The sequence below is a fragment of the Peromyscus maniculatus genome, chromosome 1 (genome assembly GCF_049852395.1).
Source record: "Peromyscus maniculatus bairdii isolate BWxNUB_F1_BW_parent chromosome 1, HU_Pman_BW_mat_3.1, whole genome shotgun sequence".
Classification (NCBI taxonomy): Eukaryota; Metazoa; Chordata; class Mammalia; order Rodentia; family Cricetidae; genus Peromyscus; species Peromyscus maniculatus.
The window spans coordinates 195,493,859-195,514,420 of record NC_134852.1 but is presented as its reverse complement, the minus strand read 5'-3'; the positions used below and the strand labels follow the sequence as shown (position 1 = coordinate 195,514,420).

General features: G+C 37.0%; 1 protein-coding gene and 1 long non-coding RNA gene across 4 annotated transcripts in view; one reads left to right on the top strand and one right to left on the bottom strand.

The window, feature by feature from the left end:
• Positions 1-20,562, top strand: part of Hpse2 (heparanase 2 (inactive)) — a 630,225-nt gene that overhangs the window by 204,155 nt on the left and 405,508 nt on the right. The gene's annotated exons all lie outside the window — the stretch shown is intronic.
• LOC143271154 (uncharacterized) lies at positions 1,632-2,476 on the bottom strand. The gene is made up of 2 exons (XR_013048362.1): positions 2,303-2,476; positions 1,632-1,736 (listed from the first exon to the last, which is right to left on the bottom strand). It is a non-coding gene; the product is annotated as an uncharacterized LOC143271154 (long non-coding RNA).

Here is a 20,562-nt window from a genome sequence, read left to right as displayed (position 1 = left end):
AGTAAATGTAGAAAGCAGACAAAAGAGTGACAACATGGCCAATGAGAGTGAAATAACTCCATATTTTTAATTTTTAGCCTAAAATTATGTTTTAGAATTTCATATATTACTGTATTTACATCATTCTTCCCTTCTCCCTCCAATTTGTCCCATGTCCCTCCTGCTCCTTCTCAAACTTCATGGCTTCTTATTCTTTAATTATATTTTTTACACACACACACACACACACACACACACGCACACACACAAATATATATATAATGTATGTATGTATGTCTAAGTATAAATACAAACTGCTGAGATCATTTAGTATTATTCCGATGTGTTTAGGGATGACCTCTTAGGACTGGCTAATCTATCAGGGGGCTGTGCCTAGAGAAGATTAATTCTTCCTCTCGTAGAGGCCATCAGCTGCTTGTAGTTAGTGGTCAATTCTATGGAGAAAGCTCAATGAGAGTCCCCAAACCCAGATTGGCATGTCAATTTGTAATACCATCTTTTAGGTCTTGTTTAGGTAACCATGTTGTTGAAATTGCCTTAGTGTGGCTTCCCTGTCATATAAATAATGTACTACCTTGCAACAGACATCCCATCCTGGTCCTTTGGTGTTTTTGTTTTTGTTTTTTGTTTTTGGAGCTGAGGACCGAACCCAGGGCCTTGTGCTTGCTAGGCAAGTGCTCTACCACTGAGCTAAATCCCCAACCGTGGTCCTTTGGTTCTTATAGTCTTTCTATTTCTTCTTCTGTGATGCTCCCTGAGCCTTAAGTGTAGGGTTGTGTTGTAGAGCATCCCAAGTCAGTTGTTCTCAGTTAGTTGATTCTGTGGGTTTTCTTGTGATGCTTTTGACCCCTCTGGTTCCTATAATCCTTCATTCCTCTCTTCAGCACGATTCCCTGAGTTCAACTTAATGTCTGGCTGAGGGTCTCTATTTCTGTTCCCATCAGTTGCTAGATGAAGCCTCCCTGGCACCAACCTATGAGTATAGTAGAATATTGTTAGGCATCATTACATTGACATTTTTTTCTAATCATGTTTGGTTATATGAGGTCTCTGGATCATCCAGCCTGTGGGTCCTGGTGCTCCAGGCATTGTCAGGGGTGGGCTTACTCTCTTGGTATGGGTCTTAGGCTAGACCAGTTATTGGTTGGCCACTTCCTCAATCTCTAGTCCACCCTTACCCCAGCACACCCCATAGGTAGGACAGACTAGGTCTAAGGTTATGTGGCTGGGTTGGTGTCACAATCCCTCCATTGGAAGTCTTACCTGGTCTCAGGAGATGATCAGTTCAGGTAAGATATCCACAATTTCTGGGAGTCTTATCTGGGGTCCTCCTTGTAGATTCCCTTTACCAGGTTTCTATCTGACTCTGAGTAATTAAGTTTTAACACATTAAAATCACTGTTCTTTATCTTTCATACTCTATTCATTTTAAGCAACCAAACATATTAATTACTACATTGAAAATTATTCATTCATGTAAAATTGTTCTAAATACAAACTGATTCACAACAGAGGCCTTATCACTATCTTCTTGGAGACAAGTGGGTGAATGACAAATGATCAAAAGGAAACATTTGCTGTCTTGTTATGTGTTCTTTTTAGCCATACATAGGTAGGTCATGATTGCTCAGTCAGTTCTAATTAATTTTTAATATATTTACCAGTAATTTGTTTATGAATGGCCAAAGAAGTAAACTTGGAAGACTCCTGGGGTGCTTCTGAGAAAGTTTTCAGTCCTTAAGAAAAAAAGAATTCCTTTTCAATCTATAGAAACAGTATGTGAAGAGGTGATAGCTAGAGCTGCTACAGTCACCCTGCCACTATTAATGTCTAAACCTGAAGACAAAGTCATTACTTAAAGGAAAGTGGCAAATAGGTTGTAAAGAAATTCACATCATTAGATGTATCTGTCGAGCACTGGTGGCACATGCCTTTAATTCTACCACTCATGAGACAGAGGCAGGTGGCTCTCTGTGAGTTTGAGTCTAGCCTGGGCTACAGAGCTAGTTCCAGGACAGCCAGGAATACACAGAATAACCCTGTCTCAAAAAAATAAAAATAAAAAATAAACAGCAACAAATACCACATCACTGAGCCATTTAGTTAAAAACACCCCAGAACACCTTACATCATGTCTTTTATTTTTATATACAATACTATACTTATGTATTTTTATTTTTCCTTAAAGTGTCTTAATTAGTTCAGTGTTTGCTCTGTCCAAAGAAAGTGTTTATCTTATCTAGAACCTCGAGGAAGCAATAAATCTGGTAAGTAGGAGCAGGGGAGTTGAAGTGAGTCAAACCTGTGTTTAAATCTGTGCTGTGTCTTGCACTAGTTGATTAACCTTCAATGAGTTTTTTCATATCTCTGGACTTTCTTTTCTCTTACTTATGAAATGAGAACAGTATTAGATATCTTACAGTATAATTAGGATTAAACACAATAATAAAAATGAGAGCTTAATGAATTCTTACTGTTGATGTTCATAAATGCAGACTGATGCCATTGTCCACATCACTTATGTATTCAGCAAATACTGATTAGGTACATAGTTTGTAGACTGAGTACTGGAGACATTTGCTTTTCCCTTGTGGAGACAGAAATATAAGTTATGAGATGAGTTGTATTTATGGGAGAATGTTTTATGGCTTGCAGGAAACTGTTAAGCTTTTAGTGGAGGCATCAGGTATCCAAGAGTTCTTTATTCTTGTCTCCTGGAGGAAGAGGAAATGGACTACTTGGTCCTGTATCTCTGAAGTTTGAAACAATGATAAAGAAGGTTATGAATCATCTTTTGTCATAGCTGAGTGTGTTGTCCTTTGCCAGGTCATTTTCATGGCTGTTGTATTCCCTGGCCCTTAAAGCTTTTTAGCTTGTCAGTTTGTTTGTTTGTTCATTCACTCGTTCGTTCATTCATTCATTTAATTTATTTGGTTTTTCAAGACAGGGTTTCTCTGTACAGCCCTGGCTGTCCTGGAACTCACTCTGTAGACCGGACTAGCCTCAAACTCACAGAGATCTACCTGCTTCTGCCTCCCAAGTGCTGGGACTAAAGGTATGCACTGCTACCACTACAACCAGGCAAGCTTATCATTTTAAAGTAGTCTTAAGACAAATGTTAAAAGTGATTCTAGAAAATCATGTCTTTCTTTAACCTGTTCCCAGATGTACTTCTTTCTGAAAAATGATCATGAAAGTGGGCGCTTCTGTCTTTTACACCATAGCTTAGGAGACCTTCTCTATGATGTGTACCTCAAGGCAACATCCCTTTCCACAAGACATGAATGCACAGATATAACACCTTGCTCTTCATTCATCTATACGTCAGCAAAGAGTAAGCATAAGTAAGCATATTATTGTTGCAATGGGATGTTAAACACTTGTAAAGCCCTGCTATTGAGAACTCGCCAAAGAGCACCTTGGAAATAGACTATCCACGAAAGGCCGGCATCCATGCACTGGAGGACAGAGTAAGAGAGAATTGGGCTAGGAATCTGGTGACCAGTATTCTATGACATATTGACTTCTACACCTTAGAATAGTCTAATACTTTCCTGTATTTATTTACTAATTCTCAGCTAATGAACATGCATTGATTAAATAATTATGTAATATTTTGTTGTCCAAGTTATGAATTGTTTGATTATTTAATTCAGTGTCTACAAGAGATGAGGGGCCATATCTACTTACTGTTGTAATTGCTTAGGACAGCTCTTGAATACAATAAATTCTCAATAAATAAACATGAGAAAGTTATGAGTAAAGTTATGAGTCTTTAAGGTGAGGGGACTCTAGGGATATAATATAATAATATAATAAAAAGAAAGTTATATTCTCTCACACCTTCCTTAGTGTAAGACTGAATAAATCCTTCCTTTTAAATTCTGTTTCATTTGAAAAAGTGGCAAACTACCTCAAGATAGAGGTACTAGGAAGAACTTTCAGACAAATTTGATTATTTTAACTTTACAAGAATGGGTTTGTCAAAGCTTTAACGTACATACATGTACTTATTTTAAAGACCAATATAAGTGCATGTAAGGGCAAGACCATTAACTGAGACTATTTGGTCTCAGTCAGGAATAGGAAAAGACTCACTCAGGAATAGAAAAAAGCTCATTTCTTTATGTGTTGAAATAAGTTTAGGGGTTCCCATAAAAGGTTGTTGGAAAAATGAAAGGTTTTTCAAGAGAAATGCAGTCTTACATTTGAGATGCCTCTGATGCTGAGGACATCTTGAAGTAATATGCAGCTCTTGATGACACCTCTTCAGCACTTAGTAAATCTGACCTTTCCTTTCATCTGTCATTATGCTGAATCACATGGCCCAGCAAGCAGCAAACACATTGCAACCAAATTTCACAATTGCAGCCTGGGAACATGTGCTCCTTCAAATTGATTAGTGATATTACCAGTGTTTAAACCCATTTCCTGTCACCTTGCAGAATGGGGGTTACTTGACAGGAAGTCATTCTGCTGTCATCCAGCAGGGTTGCCAATGCAATTCTTTAAACTTGTCAGTGAGCAGAGAGGCAGCCGGCTTTGCTCTGGTCTAAAGCTTTTGCACATGTGAGCAATGCAGTGTTTAGAATATCATGGAAGCACCTACTTTTGATAGAATGGAATGTGCATTTCCTTGAGATTTCTAAGTTCCCAGGGGTTTTCGAAAATGCTGACCTGGAAACTGTTTTAGTTTTTAAAAAATGACCTTATTTTATGCTTAAAGGGTCATTCTGCAATAGGTGTATCTTCAAGTATATTTGAAAAATCACCTCTTTGGGGAGTGGGCAAGAAAAAAAGTCCCAAGAGGCAACACATTTCCTCTAATAAATTCAAACGACTCATTCTTTGTATTGAAGATATTATTTGTCATACGTTTCCCTTGTCATATTGAGCATTCCCAGACCATCATTTAAAACAGATTGGTAATTTGGCCCTTAATTTTGGCACCTGTACATCTTTTAAAGCTGTGGGCTGTGTTTGGAGACTTTACTACTCTGTAAGTTAATACCCTTTCAGGGCCTAAACGCCACCATTAACTGCAAATTGGCCTCTTAGGATGCTGGATAGAACCATTTTTTATATTTATTTGTTTAATCTTTATTAGCCAAGGGTTGTCCAAGAGCTCTAAGGGAATTATTTGCCCAAGGGACTTGGAGGCATGTTTAAATCTTTCCTTGTAACTTAAGGGTTAGGAGAGAGTTTAATCTCTGTAAGTACTTTAGGCTGCTTATGACTGTAACCTCTGTGTCTAGGCAGTCTTGAAAACCAAGTCATAAGCTATTGCCATTCCCTAGCATGTAGGCCTAGTGAGTTCTAGATTTTCATAGCTACAGAGGATCACAGAGATCATCTGGTTAAAAACATTTATTTTACGATTGGGGAAACTAAAGTCCAAAGAAAGGAAGTGATCAAACTGCTAGAGTTTTAAGTTATTTCTCTTCCCAGGTGGTATGTGCTTTTTAGCAAAATTTTATAACATAAAAACCTTTACACACCAGGGGAAAGATTACTGTTGATGAGATTTCACGACTAGTAAGTCATGAGGAGCTATTCCTAGATTGGGGGCTCTTAATATGGTGCGTTTGCCTTCTACTTTTCTTTCTATTACTATTAAGTCCTCTGCTTAGTTAGTCTGATCTTAAACAGGCTTCATTACACATTATGCTAGGTATGTATGTTTCAAGATACATGTAAATACAATGTCTGGTATGAAGTAGATTCTTAAAAATGTTTCTCAAAAGCAGAGGCCAAAGTGACTTTAAAGATTGGGAAGGTATGTTCTTAACATTGTTACTGTGTCTAAGAAGGATGAAGATTCTAAGCAGGCTGTTTTCATGTTCATTTTCTTAAGTATGCTGTATTTGCCTTTCATAATGCTTTCTGCTAAAATAATTTCAGAGAGGTAGCCTGTGAATTTACTTGGTTTCCTTCTTGGTCTTTTGGCTTTATCAAACAATAGTTGCCTTATGTTTTTGTTTGTTACTCTAAACAAGTCATTCAATGTCATCTTCAAGTTAAGGATCTTATTCTTAAAGACCTGGGTTTTAAACTACTTCTTGATTGACTAATAGTTTCAATTCCACAGACTGGAGTCTAAAGGTCTATAGTAATGAAATTTGGGTACTTTGAATTTTGTTTTCACTTCAAAACAAGTAAATAAATGGACAATAATATAATGTAGTGTTTCTCTGATCAAAAAGTTTCAGTGGCCACAACTATGCTGTATTTTTACTTGAATGTTATTGCATGTTGCGGTGCTGTTCGGCATTGTCCAGAGTGTAGTAGCATCAACATTATCTGGGACTGTTAAATCCAGTGCCCTGGTGATGGTCCCAAGAATCTGAGATCTGATAACTTTCAAGAGATTCTTAGATACACGCAATTTGAGCTGTATTGGTGTTAGCTTTAAAACTGATAGTATCATTCACTAAAATGCCCCCAAACCTTTCTTATTCTTTCTGATGATTTTGGCTCTGTCCAAGTTTACATACGTGATACTTCATCACATTTTTAGCCTCACGTGTGTAGCTAGAGTTTTCCTGCCTTGCCCACAGTCAGGACAAATCTCTGTCACCCGCCAGTCCCACAGCCACTCAGACCCAACCAAGCAAACACAGAGACTTATATTGCTTACAAACTGTATGGCCGTGGCAGGCCTCCTGTTAACTGTTCCTATATCTTAAAGTAACGCATTTCTACAAATCTATACCTTGCCACGCGGCTCATGGCTTACCAGCATCTTCACATGCTGCTTGTCCTGGCAGTGGCTGGCAGCGTCTCCTTCTGCCTTCCTGTTCTTTTATTTCTCCTCTCTGTTAGTCACACCTATACTTCCTGCCTAGCCACGACCAATCAGGTTTTATTTATTGACCAATCAGAGCAACTTGACATACAGACCATCCCCCAGTACAGCCAAGTGCAGACCATCTCAGACACCTGCACTCAGGCCCATGGTCCTAATCATCCTCTATGCGGACCTGCTGGGTAATGCCACAAAGAACCCAAGAAGGGCTCCCACAGGACGTACAGAACATCCCACAGCACACGTGTATCTCAAAGTCTCCACCTATAAGTGGCTCCACCTTTTTTTTTCAACTCATAAGATTTATATTTCCCTGTACATTAAATTTATCTTTAAATTAGCTCTTCTCCAAAACTCTACCTACTTCCCTTTACACTGTACATTATTAGTAGTATTTGTGGAACTGAGCCTCAAATCCAGGACTTTGTATATGTTACTCAAGCACTCTATCACTGAGCTACACCTCCAGCCTCTAACTATACAATTATTAAAGAGATAATTTTTTTATTAAATTTCCATATCATGTAGTCAGCACCAAGAAAACAACATACTCAGACTTCAGTGGGTTTTGATATAGCTCTGCCATCGATCATTTTGATTTCTTTTTTGTTTTTGGTGTGTGCATGTATATATTTGTGTGTGTGCAGACCCACATAAATGTGCATGTGTATGCATATGTGTAGAGGCCAGTGGTCAACTTGGAGTGTCATTCCTCAGGCACTGTCAACCTTGAATTTTTGTGTATATCTATGTATGTATGTGTATATGTACATGTAAGTGCAGATGTGTGTACATGTGTGTTCATGTGTATATTGGTCAGAGGTCAACCTCAGGTGTCTTTCCTCAGCCCCACCTACCTTGTTTTCTGATACAGAGTCTCTCTATGTTTTGGAACTCACTGATTAGGCCAGGCTGGCTAGCTAATGAGCCCCAAGGATTGACTTGACCCTGCCTCTTCGGTAATGCGTTTACAGGTACCACTATGCTTGGCTTTTGTTGCATGAGTGCTGGTGATTAAATGCAAAGCCTTATGCTTGTGAATGAGTACTTTATTGACAGAGATATTTTCCCAGGCGTACCTCTTTTCTTGAGGCAGCTTCCCTTGCTGACCTTGAACTTATCAAGTAGGCTAGCCTGGCTGGTCATTAAGTTCATTAGATCCACCTGTTTTACCCTCCCCAGCATCTGGGTTACAGACAAGTGCCAGCATGCCTAGATCTTTACTGGGTTCTGGGATCAGATTTAGGTCTTCATCCTTGCACACCAACTTCATTGACTAAGCTACATCCCTGGCCCTACCTTGTTTGTTGAGACCAGTTCTTTGATTGGCTTGTAATTTGCCAAGTTTGGTAGCCTGGCTAGCTAGTGAGTCCCAGAGTTCCACCTGTCTTCAATTCCCTAGTTATGGGATTAGAAGCATGTGCTAACATTCTAGACTTATATTTTTAAAATAAAATGTGCCTTCTGGGGAGCAAACTCAGGTTCTTAAGCTTACAATGGAAGCACTTTATCAACTATGCTATCTCTACAGCCCCCAATCTCTTCATCTTCCAGGAAGTTAATGTTTGCATCAGGAGCTCAAAGAGTTAAGTGAAATGAACGTTCCTAAACAGTGGTCTAAAAGTGACACCAATCTATGATGAAATTTTCAGCAGCTTAGGGTGGAATGAGAAAATAAAAACAAAATTAAATTAACTAAATTTATTTAATTTTGGTTTCAAGCTTATGTCCTAACACTTTTGTTTTTAAAATGTCTATAATATTGTGATAATTGATGATAACTGCCATTTTAAGAGTCTTTTTCCTTGCAAAAATAAATGTCTGGGGAAAATGTACAAAATTATTTTGGTGTTTTCTCTAAAGTGTGTATTTTAAAATATTACCAGTTTGTGGAATCTTTTTGTAGATAAATTTTTGGCTTTGGTGTGTTCTAATTTTCTTCCAGCATCAGTGTCTTGCAGCCTCTAAGTTTTAGTTCCGTCAAATCTGGAGATGAGGTGGTTGTAGAAAGTCAGGTGTTACAGAAACAGAAGTTTCAGGTTCTCCAAGAGGCTGACTTCTTGCCTCTTTGGTCTACTGTTGAAGTAATCCTGCTGGACAGTGGTGAGCCATGTGGCTGCCAGTTACCCTGTTCTGGGGGAGATTCAAAACTAGGCCTGCTGAACAGTTTTCTTTTATGAGCCTTCAAACAACTCTAAAAGCCTTTGCACTGAAACACTACATAATTGAAGCAAAATGGAGATTTTTTTCTTTTAATTCTTCACCACCCTTGCAAAGTCTGGTTTGCCCTTGATGGGATGTGAGGAACTCTCAGGTATTAGCTAAGAAAGACGTGTCTGTTAATAGTGTATGGTGATTCTTTTAAAATGTGCGAATTTTCAGACACAGGACTGAACTTTCTTGCAACAATAAAAGGGTTATTTAGGAATTGCTTATCAAAACTGTCCTGAAGACTGCTTCCCTCTGCTCCACTCCCTTTACGCATCCTATACTCTCAGCACAGATTTGGCTGACTGAGTACTGGAACAGACTGAAGCTTTCTGAATATAATTTTACAGTAGCGTAGCTTTCGATTATTAACACATTAAAGTCAATATACTTCTGGCTTAGAAATCTGATACTAATTGGTTTTGGAATATTTTATTTAAAAATCTTTTTCCAAATGTGGCTGTGAATTCTTTAGTTTCTTGATTCTGAACTAATGAAAACATTAATTCTGCCAGAAAAAGATTATCTGATGGGGCAGAAACATTTTGCTTTTGGAGGTTACCTATCAATTTTGTATTTTCATGTTCTTTTGTCTAGAAACAAGCCTACAGCTAATTGACTTCTGTTCCTTTTCTCTTGACTTCTCATTTTCCTGAACATAGAAGACTCAAATTAAAACAAAGATAAAATTCCAAGAGAAGCTGGCATTGATCAAGGTTTGGGTTAAATTGAATTAAGTGCTTTTTATTGAACTCAGCAGTATTAGTTATTAAAACCAGAGGGTTTTACCCTGGCTAGTGTAAAAAAAAGAAAACAATGACTCACACAATGACAAGATTTTATTGGAAAATTAAAGCACTCATTTTCTCTTATTCCATTAAAACTTTTGCAGACAAACACATGTAAACAAGACTAGGAAATGCAAGGCAGTGAAGAGTTAGTGCCTGTGTGCTCAGTGCTGCAGAGGTGCTAGCCCTCTGTTGTAGGAACTTGAGGGAATGCCTTATCTGGGATGAAACAGAAGGCATTCTAAGGGTTGCCTTCTCTGGAGGGCTTAAATTCGTTGACTTTCCAAAGTGCTTTCTTGCTTCTGGATTGACTTGGAATTATACATGGAGTGAAAAGCAAGAAGACAATGATGTAGTATAATATAAAGAACATTAGTCAGAAAGTTAGACCCTGAGCCCCAGTTTTAGAGCTGTCACTTCCAAGCTGCTTGGCCTGGGATAAGTAGGACACTTTGACTGCACAGCTTCTGCTTTTCAGCTGTAAACAAGGCTCTCTTCCCATTCTGTCTTCCATGTCTATGTTTTGTTTTGTGCCTGTGGGAGACCATTGTGACATATAATGAATATGGAAGGTAGTCCCTACTGGAGTGAAGAAACCATGTCCCCTAGGCAAAATCTTAGTTTGTCATCTATTATTTCTTTTTACAAATGAACTAAAATCCAGACTGATTTCAGTAACGGTCAGAACAGGACTTTCCAGTGCTCATCCTTCTATAGAAACATCAATCTGAACAAGCATTCGTGCATGGAAATATCTTTACAAGAGTCAAAGAAACGAGGCCAGAGGCTGTAGCATCTGGGTATAACACAGAGATAAGAAAAGATAAAATCAAGTTTTACACTAGCCATGTCACTCTGTAAAACATGGAGAGAAATAACCTTTCCTTGGGGGAAAGGAGAAGTTGACTATCAGGTTAAGCTGATAATTTTGTTTACTTAAATGCAAAGGAAGATAAAAAGCAAGGGGACAGCGGATCTTGATGACAACCAGAAAAAGTGTAACAAAACAGGTGTAATAACCTCTTTCCTATCAAAAGTATTTGAATGCAAGAAGTTTAAAATTTACAATATAAAGGTAGAGTGTGTAGATGTAACCAACCGTCTTATTAAATAAGAAACACAGAACCAATGTAAGGAAGAAAGCCAAGAGGTCAGAGCTCAGAGCTAAAACCTTACCCTTCCTCCTGCGGTGGTCCTACCTCTCCGAAAGAGACCTACTTTCTGTGTGTTTGTCTTTAAATAGTCTTTCTGTTCTGCCTTCTCATTGGTTGTAAACCCAAACACGTGACTGCCTCTTCACTGCCTGTAAGTACAGCCCTCCAGGTCTTAAAGGCATGTGTCTTCAATGCTGGCTGTATCCCTGAACATACAGAGATCTACCTAGCTCTGCCTACCAACTGCTGGGATTAAAGGTGTGCGCCACCACCGCCATGCTCTTTCTATGGCTCTAATAGCTCTGACCCCCGGCCAACTTTATTTATTAACATACAATTAAAATCACATTTCAGTACAAATAAAATACCACCATAAGAGTGGCTAAACTGGTTGCAGAATATTCTGTCCAACAGCAGCAGAAAACACATTTTTTTGGCAAGTGCACATAGAACATTCTCTATTATAAATAACTTGTTAGGCCAAAAAACAAGCCAAAAGCTAAACACAAAGATTTAAATATTATCAAGTATTTTTTTCTGGACCCAATAATGTCACACCAGAAATCAATAGTAAAAAGAATTTTAGAAAATTCAAAAATACATGAAAATAAAACACCATGCTCCTGAGCAATCAATAGCACAAAGGGGGAAAAAAAAGAGAGAAATTAAGGTAATCTTGACTCCAATGAAAACATATACACATAATATCAAAATCTGTGGGATGAAGCAAAAGCTGTTCTATGAGGGAAGTTTATGGCAATAAATAATACAAAAAGAGGAGAGATCTTCATTTACTACCATATGATTGGTTAAAGGCGAAGGATATAGAAAAAGTACTTGGCAAAATTCAACATCCTCTAATGATAAAACTCTCAAGTGTGTAAGAATGTACTTCAATGAAATAAAAATCATGTTTGGCAAACTTAGAGCTAATAATTACAATAAATGAAATGTTACTCTAAAACAACATACCCATACCTGCCACTTCTATTCAATAGAGTTGTTGTGGCTTGCATATGAAAATTCCTTATAAGCTTATGTGTTTGAACATTTGATCCCTAACTGGTAGTGTTATTTTGGAAGGCTGTGGAACCTTTAGGAAGTAACCTTGCCGGAGGAAGTATGGGTAAGGTCTTGAGATCTGTAGCTGGGCTCCAATTCCTGTTGTATTCTGTTTTCTGACTGCAAGTGCAATGTGACTATTCAATCTTCAGTTCCCACTCCAGACTAAAACTGTAGTCTGGAATAAGCACTTCTTGCTTCAGATTGCTTTCGGTCAATTTTGTCATTGTTGTTATGGCACTGAGGAAAGCAACAAATAAAACGTAAATAAATGAGAAGTGGGGCCATGAAAAACCTATGTGATTCTTAAGCCTTTGGAACTGGTATGTTGGAGGAATGTGGAAGAGTCCCATGTTATAATAACCCCCAAATGCTATAAGCAGACTAAAGGACCATTCTGGTGGGAATTTAGAAACTAGAAAGCTGAGAGAAATGCAGGCTGTGGAAACCTAACTTATGTTTCATAGGGGAGCAATGACTCTGTCAGGAACAGGGATAGAGGTCATTCAGTTTATATTCGACAAAGAATATGGCTGAATTATGCCTGTGTTCTGAGATCTTGTGTAAGGTGAATTTAAAAGCAATAGAGCTGGAAGGGAAGGACAACACATGCTCCTCAGAGTAGAAATAATACCATCACAAGTTCCAAATGACAGATGTAGAAGTGCAGGATTTGGTAGTTTCCTTACCTAGAGAGAACTTAGGGAGGAAAGAATACAAGCATAATTCAGATTTTAAAGGAAGAAGTTATGCAAATGGATGTTTCCTGTCCTGACCACCTGGTTCCAAATAACTGACTCAGAGGCTGAATATGAATTAAAATGCTCGACTGATAGCTCAGGCTTGTCACTAGCTAACTCTTACACTTAAACTAACCCATATTTCTTTTTGTGCTTTGCCATGTGACTCATGGCTTGTTACCTCATTTTTTAACACATCCTGCTTGTTTGGCAGCTGGCTGGCATCTCCTGACTCCAACCCTTCTCCTTCCCATCATACTGAGTTTGGTTGCCTCCCTGGCTACTGGCCAATCAGTATTTTATTAAACCAATTTGAATGACAAATCTTTACAGTGTACAGAAGGATTATTCCACAGCGAAGTTAAAAATGTCCCTTTTTGTGTATGGCATGATCTTATATACAAAAAACTCTAACAACATAATCGAAAAGCTATTTGAACTAATACAAAAATTTGTTGTGGGATATGTCAAAACACTAACAAAAATTATTTCAGTCTAGGTTACATAGAAATCCAGGACAGCCTGAGCTATAACATGAGAACCCATCAAAAACCAAGAAAACAAAATCTGAAACAGAAATCAGGAAGACATTCTCATTCATAATAGTTTCTAAAGAAATATTTAGGAATAAAAGTAAACTGAAGTTGACAAAAGAAACTGAAACAGAAATAGTGGAAATATGTCACATGCTTATGTTTAGAAGAATTAATATTCTTTAAATGTCCATATTATCCCAAATTATGCACAGATTTCATACACTTTCTATCAAAATTCCATTAACATTTTTTCACAGAAACAGAAAAAAAATCCCCAGATTTACATGGAACTACAAAAGGATCTAAATAGCCAAAATGATCATGAGTTGAAGGAAGAAAGGAACTCATGGAAGTTTTGAGGGAAATAGCAGTTACTAGGGCTGATAGAGTTGTGAACCAGCAAGTTAAAGTACACAGAACTTCAGCTAGGAGAATTAAGTCAAGATATCTAATTTATACAGTTACTGTAGTTAATATCAGGTATAAAAAAGTGCTTAACATCACCAATTATCAGTGAAGTACAAATTAAAACCACAATTAAATATCACCCCATACATGTTAGAATGCATTATTTTTAAAAAGATGTACAGAGAAAAGAATTCTTAACACAGTATACTGGTGAGCATGTAAATCAGTGTAGTATATCCATTATAGAAAATAACATGTTATCTTTCCCCCTAAACAACAAAACACAGCTAAGTAAACAAGCAAACAAAAACTAAGAACAACAATATGATCCAGCAGATCCAATACTGGGTATAAGATAAAGAAAATAGAATCAGTGGACCAGAGAGAGATTTTTACTCATGTGTTTATTGGAGACTGCTCACAATAACTAAGATATAGTATTAACTAAGTATTTATGATGGATAGATAAAGAAAACATGATGTATTGACACATAGAATCCTATTCAGACTTAGAAAAAAGAACATTTTATCGTTTGTAGCCTTCGGATGTTAAGTGAAATAAATCAAAATGAAGGCCAACCTACCAACCAACAAAACAAAACACATAAAATCATAAACAAAAACAAAAACAAACAAAAGAACCCCACACGATTTCATATGTAGATTCTGGAAAAATTGAATTCATGGAAGAACAGACTAGAATGATAGTTACCAGAGGCTAACAATGGTGAGAAAGTATAAATTAAAGTATACAGAATTTCAATCAGGAGGTATAAGTTAAAGAAATCTCACTTGTACATGTTTTCTATAGTTAATAACAATGTTCTTTATTTTGAAAATTACTAAGAAAATATATATTAACTGTTTGCACCACATATTAATTAGCCCAACTAAGATATTACATAGCGTATATATATTTCAGCATGGGTTATAATAAATGTATACAAATTTTACTTTTCACTTGAGACAAATTCCAACCTAAAAAATTAACTGAAGCATATAAATATTCTTAATTTCTTAGATTTTACAAGTGCTATTTTTCTGGAGTGTGTCTAGCATGACATACATCACTGAGTTGTCATGCCTCCTCTTGACTGTTAGTTTATCAATCTCTTGTTTTTAGGATCTTGACAGTTTTGAGTATTGGACAGTTATTTTATAGAACATCTCTCTATACTGGTATTACTTTAACATTTATCTCATGTTTAAACTAGAGTTATAAATATTTGGAGGGTAAAGATCATTTCTATTAAATCATATGAATACTCTGTAGTGTCACATTGATATATTACTGTTGATATTTATCTCTATCACCTTGGATATAGTACTCTCTGCTGAATTTCTTCACTTGCAACCTTGCTTTTCTTCCTCCTCTCCCGTGGTGGTTGGAATAAGTATGGCCCTCATAGACTGTGTGATTGAAGGCTTGGCCTATAGAGAGTGGCACTATTAGGAGGTGTGGCCTTGTTGAAGTAGATGTGGCATTGTTGGAGGAAATGTGTCATTGTGGAGGCAGACTTTGAGGTCTCATTTGCTCAAGCCATGCCCATTGAGACAGTTCAGTTCCTGTTGCCTGGGATAAAGATGTAGAACTCTTAGCTTATTCTCCAGCACCATGTCTGCCTGCATGCCACCATCCATGATGATAATGGACTCAACCTCTGAACTGTAAGCTAGCCTCAATTAAATGTTTTCCTTTGTAAGAGTTGCCATGGTCATGGTGTCACTTCATAGCAATAGAAACCCTATCTAAGACACATTCCTACATTGTACTTTTTAGAAGGAAGTGCTATATACACCTCACTTAGGAAGCAAAGAGGTATTACCCACTTCCTTGAGGATAAATTAGTTACATAAGAAATTTGTATTAGTATACACAAGAGCTTTATAATTACCTATCAATATTATTATGAACTATGATACTTATATATTTCAGTGTAATCAATATTACTTTATGTACTTCTTTGTTCTGATCATCTCAACTTTGATGAGGCAGAGTTCTTATGGTTCCCATATCCCTTTAATATACCTCATCATGTGTGTGGTTTTATTGTTGATTAATTGCTTTTGCCATCTTTGTTTATAAATAACATTTATTGGAACATAGCCATGTTTGTTCTGTTGCATATTCTTTATGGCCGCTTCTGCATTACAGTAGCAGACTTTAATTATTGCCACAGGGACCATATAACCTAAAGACATAAAATATTTACTGTGGGATTGTTTACAAAATGTTTGATGACTCTTAATCTAGGCTGTTTTGTAGCCATTCCCACAAGGCACTGTAGCTGTAACTTGCAGGAATATAACTCTCAGAATTTTCAAATTTACATTTATGTCATGTTTTCTTCAATTTCTATCTTGATATTGTTCCTAAAATGTAATCATCAATGGTGCCCTCAGCAAGGCTATTTGAAACACTTATGATTTGTGGTGGCTTTGTTTCTTTTGTCTATAACTGACAGTTTCCTTGTCTGGGTACTGATTAGTTAGTTTCCAAGTACCTCTTCTCTCAGAGCTTTTTCCTAATTGAAAGGGGAAAAACCCTACCATCAGGTTTACTGTGTCTTATTTCTTTTACTGACTCAGATTTAAAATGTCCATATAATCATCACCTAAACTGTTTAAATGGTTGTACACTTGAGAAATTACTTGTTGATAGCACTAGGTCTGTGCAATGAAAGCAGTTAGGTGCAAAATTTAATATGAAGTGAAAAATGTTGACTAGAGTTTTGTGTAAGTCCATCAAACTTACTTCATTGGTAAATTTAGTCAAATTAGAGTCAATTTTCCAGCAGGGAAATGTGAGCACATGAACCCACTTTTCTTAAGTGTTCTCTAAGCCATATGCTATGACCTGCATGGAGAATATAAATCATCACACTCCATAGTGGTTTAACATGTTTCAACATCTGGATTTAGACATAAAGCTGATTTCAACATGTTTTTCACACTCCAACATCATAATCTCACCAAATTAGTAAAATTGTCAATAGAGAGTGATTAGAAAAATGAGGTGATATATTTCAAGTAATAAATGTATTAAAATCCTAATGAAGCAACATTAGTTTTATTAGTTCAAATTGCAGTTCAGTCCTGTAATAACACAGATAGGAATGGTGTGAACAAGGCTATTGCTTATATGTGTTCTCTGGTGTGTGGAGACCAATGTCCTATATGATGCACAGAAACAAGGGACAGGATTTGAGGTATAGCCTCATTTAGATCATAGTATAATGGTGCTGTCTAAGAGAATTTTACTATAAAGATACAAATTACAATAACGGACTGAGAAACTTAACATTCTCTCAGGCACATGATGTCAAGTTTTAGTTCTTTCTTCTACTGCAATCTTTTAAATGAGGAGTTTGTTACATATGCTTAATTCACTCTCCCTTTAGTTATTAGAAATATTCATTTCTTCCATTCTTTGTGTGAACCTGAACTCTTGAAGGTCATTATGACTTCTTAATTGTCAACTTCAGTTGCCTTTCAAGCTGTGGTCTTCTTGATCTAAGCTGATGCAACATTAGATACTGTTTTGCACTTCTGAGTGTGCTTCTTATTTTACATGTACATCTGATTCTTAGCCTTGGTGTCTCATCACTTCACGTAATTTTCTTTGGTGATTGTTCTCTACTTTGTTTGCAACTCTGTAGATGATAGTTAAATATACATTTACAGACTGATATTACTCCTAAACATATTCATGGGGTGTCGTGAGTTGTCTCCATTACAATGTGCCTTAATCTTATTATATTTTTCTTTCTTTGATTTTATTCCTTTTTCTTAAATTCTTTATATTGCTAGTTGAACTATTACCAAGGTTGTCTAGAATCTAACAGTGGAATAATAGTTGATACAGTTTTTTTTTCAAAGCCAGTAAGTTAACAAGTTTTCAAGATTCTTTTCTTTCACTGCCTTTTCTCTCCCTTCCCTGGAAGGGAAGAGACTTTTAAAAGATACTTTCTTACCCATTCTATGTTATCTGTGTTGCATTGCTGTATCAATCTATATGTTCATTCTTACTCCACTAATCACCCCATCATATCTCTTGACAGATATCTTCCTTAAAATGAGCTTGTTAATGTCATACAAAGAGCTGTCAATGCCCCTCTCTGTTAAGAGAACAAGGAAGTGAAACTAACCTGGGTTCACTATTTGCAGGAGAGTTATGAGGTAACCTGGCCTAAGTGGGAGGGAGGGGGAGAGGGAAAGAGGGAAAAGGGAAAGAGAGAAGGGGAGAAGGAAGGGAAAGAGAGAAGTGGAGAAGGAAGGGAAAGAGAGAGAATCTGAGAGAGAATTTCTAAGATTAATGGTAGAATCTTTCTATGATTTAACCAAGCCTATCATTGTAGTGCTATTCTTTTTCTTTTCTTTTTTTTCTATGTAATTATTTATTACTTACTGAAGTGATCTTTTGTTTGGGCTTTTTTGCTTGAAAATTAGTAGAGTCTAGCCCAATTACCTAAAGAACTTTCTCCATTTCATTCTAGAGTATATCTTTCAAGTCTTAGCTTACATGTAACTTTCAACAAAATTACATCAGGATGGACTGGCAACATGAAAGGTAGCATGATCTACAGCACTGGTTCTCAATCTGTGGATTGTGACCCCCAATAGGGGTCACATATCAGATAATCTTCATATCAGATATTTACATTAAGATTCATAATAGTAGCAAAATTGCAATTAGGAAACAGCAATGAAATAATTTTATGGTTGGGGGTCACCACAACATGAGGAATTAACTGTATTAAAGGGTCACAGCATTAGGAAGGTTGAGAATCACTGGTCTACAGAAAGAAAAATAAGAGCTTTAAACTCAAAGAACTTCTACTGGCCATCACATGGATCACTTGGAATCCTGTCCAACCCTTGTTTACTAACTATAAAAGTGAAGAGTATATATACAATTATCTTTACAAGGATGTTTGGCAAACCAAATAAATGGAAATAGTTTAAATTTCAAGGCATAGTATCTGGCACCTAGAATTTTCCACAAATACTTGTTGAATTTGAGCTTCCAAAGCCAAAATTGCTCGAGTAACTCATTTTTGACATATTTAATGTCTACTGTGATAGACTGATTCTTCATGATCTTCCCATCTCTTCCCTTTAAGTCCTGTATCATGTAGAAGAGTACTTTAGGTGGAGCTTGTAGCCAATGACTGGTATATTTTTCACCTGCTGATATGGGCATTAAATGTAACTACTCAACATTTCTCCCATCCTCAGTTGTGCTCCCTCTTCCCCCATATGTATTTTGATCCAATCATAGGTAATTGTAATTCCAGCCTTAGTTATAATTCTACCCCTGATTTGATTTGTTTGGGGGCAGAATTGAAGGGAACTAAAGACTTCTGTGATAATGATAAGTTTACAAGGTTGGTGTTGCTTTAGTGTCCATTAGTGTTCAGAAACTGCCACAGCAGCCTCAATAAAGGGCAGACTGCATCTTTGGAATAGGTGTGCATCTTCTGTTGTACGGAAATGTAACTACTGGGTTATCTGTACCTGGACTTAAATAATATGTGACTATCAACAGAGAAGCATTGAAATGCAAGGCACACATTCTTATATAATCCCAAGATTGTTAGGGGAATTACTTTCAGAAGGCTCAGCTCTCACTCAGTGCTTTGTTTGGGAAAAAATGATGTGAGGTCTAGCATCCAGAACAGTTTAGAGCAAAAATGAAGGATGATCTGTGTTTCCAAGGAGCTAGAGCTATAGTGTGATGATTATTTACAGGCACATTCATGTCCTTTCTAGAAAAAGCTTTCATAGGCAGATAGAATTGGCCAGAATAGTGTGAAGAATCTGTGCTCTTCTCATCTCTTCTATGATTAGTATTTTCCTCTAGGCTCAATGCAAACTAGCTGAAGTTTCTTAATCAGGTAGATGCTTTAAGACAATGGCAGAAAAATATCATTCAAAACTTTAATTTGGCAAAACAAAAGTTTTCAAAAACTATGTAGAGGAAACTGTTTGAATGACAGTGTATTTATAATCCTTTGACTCACTTCATAACTTTCTCTGTTCTATCTGGCTGTGATAAAATATACTCAAGTAAATGCTGGCTTGACCCTAACATCAGGATAAAGATGCTGCCAAATGTCAGCACAGTTAAGCTTGTGTGCATTGTAGTGCCTGCAGTAGAGCCCGCAGCAAGAACACTTTAGGTCGATAGGGCTGGTGGGAGCATGTTTCCTGTTGTATTATAAATAAACTACTGCCCCTGATGGAAGGGAAAGGTCACTGTGCTGTGCAACACGCCTTCTGTGAGATGAGGCTCTGACCACTAATGACACTTGTGCTTTTCATTACGACAGATGTGTTAACCACATCATGCTGGCTGTGCTCCAGCCCCAGCCATTGCTGCCTTCTGCTTCTGCAGCCTTCCTCATCTTCGCCTCAGTTGGCTGCAGAATTCTTCACTTCCTGTCCTAAACTTTTGTGAGGTGTCATGACTGTTAAACAGCTGCCATGTTGCAGGCCAGATGTGGCTGTACTTTAGTGTGCATGAAATGTTCCCCCTATAAAATATTAGATAGTTTAAAAATCTGTTTTGAAGGTTTGTAAAACACTTAGGATTCCTTAAGATAAGAGGGCTATTTGTATATTCTTAAATTGTGTGTGAAAAATGTCCTGAAGTATAAACTACAAATGGTGGTAATGCTGTGTTTTCTTTATTCTCTTGTTTATAAATATAGGTTTGCAGCTACTTCGAGGGGGACAAGTGGATATAATCCTGTTGGACTTTCAAAAATCTGTAACAAGGGTTCTAATCAAAGGCTTTTAAACTGCTGTACTGAGTTTAGAATGGGAAGGGTCTGTTTGAAGTATGGACATTATTTAGGA